Here is a 4,604-nt window from a genome sequence, read left to right on the forward strand (position 1 = left end):
AGCAACTGCCATAAAAGTATCTGTAAACTGCATTGGGACCAGTAAAGACCCTTTGTCCAGAATTCCTGAAGATTTTTCCAGAGCTGAAGTACAAATGTGTGTTAAAGCCTCCTTTGTGATAAAAGCTTCTTTGGATGAAAGAATCCATTTCTTAGTGTATAACCTAACAAAAGGCACTTTAAGAAGGTAAGGGAATACAATAGTGCAGAAAACACCACAAGCTGTGATCATAATCTAGTTTCATTTTGACTTTATTCAAAACTATTTTTCCTCCAGCTTCAAATTTTGTCATTTCCTAGACGTGGACTTTAGAGCCAAACTGCTAGTGTGAACCTATCTCTAGTTTGAGATATTTATGGTGATGTTGAAATCTTACTGTACTGGTGAATGAACGGTAGCGTATTTTGTAGAAATAATGAAATCTCAGCAACATGAGACCTCAATAAAGCACATTGTTGTTAAATCTTTGCTGACTGCTGTTTTTACGTGTGAATTATAAGGTGTGTGAATAAGCGAAGTGCGAATTAATGAGGTTTCGCTGTGCTGAAATGAAACTGTGGTGGGACATGAGCTAAGAAATATGGTGTTACTTACTATTCTGTATTCAAGAAATGATGTTTTTTGAGCAGCTGCCAGTCACAGCATGGGTGGCTGCACTGAGGGCATCTCTGAAACCATATTTTTGAATGCATATTCCTGGAGGAGATTTTTATCCATCAGTTTTATTCCCATTAACTAAAGAGAAGGCTGAATAAAGTAAATCTATATTAAAGCCTAGGAGGAAAAGACCCATGAGCAGGAAGCTTTCAAGAATCCCTTATCTGCTTGGTGTGCTCAACTAAAGAGACCATAAGGAAGACCTACTCCCTTCTCTACTTTCCTTCTGTGGTTTTTGCCATGGAGTGTCACCCATATTCCTCTCATTGCTCAACCGACTGCTGGCCAATGGTGCTGCAGGACAGGCACAAATGCGTCATGTGAGGCAATCTAACTTGCAGTTTGTTCTGTGCCTCCTTAGCTGTCACTGAGATACATTGCCTTTGTTCAGTTCGTAAGTGGTGGAAGAGCTTGTGACGTACTGACCTTCTGTTTGTGTGAGAGATTGTGTGCAAAGCTTAACTTCTTGATGCAAGAACTCCTTCCAGGTGAACATAAAGGTTTAGTAAGAAGTAATGGATGCTGCTGCATCCCTGCACAGCTTGGAGGTGCATTTCCAGCGTAGATGTCTCACTGTCTTCTCCTCCAGGCTTTTTGTATTGCCAATGCTGACTAAAGCATCTGCTAGCTGCTGCAGTCACAGCCATCATCACAACAGCTTGCTCTTGTGAGGAGAGAATTCAGAGGAAACTCAGGGCCAGATTGTTAACAGCTTTCGCACCCTACCTCTATCCATCCTCTATTCATTGCTTTGACTGTCCCAGCCTTTCTTTACCTGTGGCAAAGCCTGTCATCCTGTTACTTTGCCAATCCTCTGTTGCTATCCCTGCCACTTCACCACCTGGAGACATCTGTCTGAGCCGATGTTGAAGCTTGTAGATCCATTTGGCACAAAAAGCTCTGCATCCTATGAGCAATCTGCAGCTCCTTTCTTCCAGACTGTGTATGTGGAGTGAAACAGAGCCAGGAGCAGAGTAGCTGAAGTGCATCAGTGCTTGCTTAAATATGCTGGCTTAGCTTTCATTTATTTGTTTCTTTACAGTGGGACAACCCACCAACTGGATTTTTTAGGTGAAGTGGGGCATGAACCATGTTATAGTAGATGATATGAATGCTTCTGTAGAAGAATATGGGCTGGAGGAACATTTCCTTCCTCAGCAGATCCTGTAGAGGAACTGTTTACTAGTTAAATTTTCCCTCATCACATTTTGCATCATTGCTCAAGATATAGTGGGCCTTTGTGATTTTTTTGACTAACGGTATTTTCTCTTTGTGCCCATAAGCAATTTTACAGAATACAAATGTACAGGTAAAGCTTTAAAGGAGTCATATGCCGTTTTACAAGTATGTTTGTTTCTTGTCTGGGACAAGAACTGAGGGACAGTGTGGCAAAGGGCCAAGGAAGCACTGACAGCTCACCCATCTTGTACAAGCATCTCTGAGAAGAGTGATCGCCAGCCATGTAATCACCCCCTCATGCTCTCCTCCCCTTCCCACAAAGTGCACATGCATGCACATGCACAGACAAATTCTTCCATAATAAATCCTCCAAACTTCACTTGGAAAGTAATTTCTCTGTGTATTTCTGTCTGAAGGTTGTTGGTTTCTGTGGAAACAGAAGGCTGGAGGGAGGCTTGGCTCTGGAGAGGGAGTGGGACAGTGTGAATGCCTTGGGGTCTGCGTTGGTGTTAATAGGTAGCTGAACAGTTCACCTGGCATTTCTTTGTGATTGCTGGAGTAAGCTTGCAAGCAGATTTGGTTTTGCCTGAATTTTCACTGGAATAAACGCTGTCTTTTTTTTCTTTGCTTGTTCATACGGTCTTCTGTTTTGCTTCCATCACCTGACTGTGGAAAACCAATTCTGGGTTTCCTACCTGGCTTTCTGTTTACCTTCTGGGCAAAGCTATCCAGCTCTAAGATACACATAAAAGACCAGATGTTTTTAAGAGTTAATTAGGTTAGGCATAACACAGTTTATCAGTTGTACTTGTCACAGGTTTTGAAGTTCAACTAATTCTGGGCAACATCCAAAACAATTCTTTACTTCAAAACTGAACTGCATTTATTTGAATTAAATGGTATGTGTCCTTTTCCCACTGGTCTGCTCTGTCACTACATTGGTGAGCCCCACTTTCTCTGGATTTAGATTTTGAATGAAGGAGCAGTGTTTGAAAGCTCTTTCACAGTGGGCATGACCAGGTCAGAGTGAGGGTTCTGTTGAAAAGTGATCTTCCTCCACTTCTCCCACAGCACATTCCCATCCCAATCCCATCCCAATCCCATCCCATCCCTCACATGATGAGAGTGAGAGTGCTCATGTGGCAGAGTAGTCAGAGAGGTCATAGAGTAGATTCAGATACTGGATTTTTTTTAAGCTTCTTCTGTACACTAGACAGGTGACAGAGCACTTCACACACACTTCATCTGGCTTCAGCTGCCAACAGACTGCACCTTCAGAAAACTGGCCAGAAGCTGTAGCAGATTGAGTACAAGACCATTCTTATGCAGTTCCCATCTAAATGTCAGTACCAGAAGCTTCTCATGAAAGCTTATTACTTTTATCCTTCTAAAATTTCCTGTTCCAAACTATGAATGAGTTGGTACATGGTCCATCACCCTTTTTGCCATTCCTTGTCAGGTCTTTTTCCTCATGGTACAGTGCACGTGTAGCAGAGCCCTTTCATCTGTGGTACACTCCCCCTGTAGCAAATAGCACCTATATGGGTAAAGATACATGCAGAAGAAGCTGCAGGATGAAACATGTGTGGTCTTGTGACACCCCAAAGCAATGTAACCCCTGTAAAGGTGACCAGTCTGCCAGCTCTAAATTACTTCTAAATAATTCTACAGGACTGCAGCAGTAACAGTGGACTTCTCATACACTTCTTCTTCTCAAAGACCTCAGTTGACATGCCATAGACAATGTTAATCGGGCATTAAAAGGCACAAGCCAAAACCATAGAGCTTTACCAAGACCAGTGCTTTCAAACAAGCATGACTCACTTGTCAAGCATGGCTCTCAGCCTGTGGAAAATAATTCTGAGGGAAGTAGTAGAAACACCGCTTTGGAGACATTTAAAGAGGTCCCTGGAGACATTTAAAACTACACTGGACAAAGCAGTAGAAAGTGTACTGCAGGGAACAGTCCTGCACTGGCATGGGGTTTTGGTCTAAATGACCTAATAGGTCTTTTCTGCCTCTAATTTCTATGATTTTATGACTGGAAATAACTTCTAACTTAAGAGGATTTAGGTGGCAGGCATGGGCATGCATTATTTACAGCCGAACCTAAAGTAACTGCTGTATTAGGGAGTGTGCGAGCAGTGGTGGTGGGTGAGGGATTGTGCAGGTAAATGTGGAGAGGAAAGTACAGGATTAGGCAGAAGTGGTAGAGCTGGGATAATGAGAATAGTTTTATTTGCAAAAGGGGTACTTCTAATTAGAAGAGATGTGTAAGAGTCCCAACTACCATAGGTACCTTCTGATATATTTTATAGTAACTTCCTAGCTTGTTGTTGTTTTTTTAAACCATTTCAGACACTGGCAGTTGTTTTGAAGGCATATACATGAGAATGTTTAATTTTACTTTCTTTGAGAGAATGTTGCAGGGCTTTCTCTGATAGAGGCTGACCTCCTGCAGCTCTTAAGCTCTTGCTTTGCATATTTTGGAAGGACTGCTAGTTAAAAAGAAACTGCTGTGCCAAACTGTGACCTACTGATCATGCTCTGGACAAAACAGCTTGTAAATGCATGCAGAGAACAGTTTTCTCCTCTGTACTTGCCTGCTCCCTTCTTATCAGCCATTCTTGACATTTACAAGTAATTTTCTCCCTGACGCACTCATGGAGCAGGGTTATTTATGAACACTTCGTTCCTTTGTGTACAGGACTTGAGCAAAGTGGGGACTGGCACAATGAAGAAAATCTGTGTGTGACACGTATGCACAT

Source organism: Strix aluco, chromosome 1, assembly GCF_031877795.1.
Source record: "Strix aluco isolate bStrAlu1 chromosome 1, bStrAlu1.hap1, whole genome shotgun sequence".
Taxonomy (NCBI): Eukaryota; Metazoa; Chordata; class Aves; order Strigiformes; family Strigidae; genus Strix; species Strix aluco.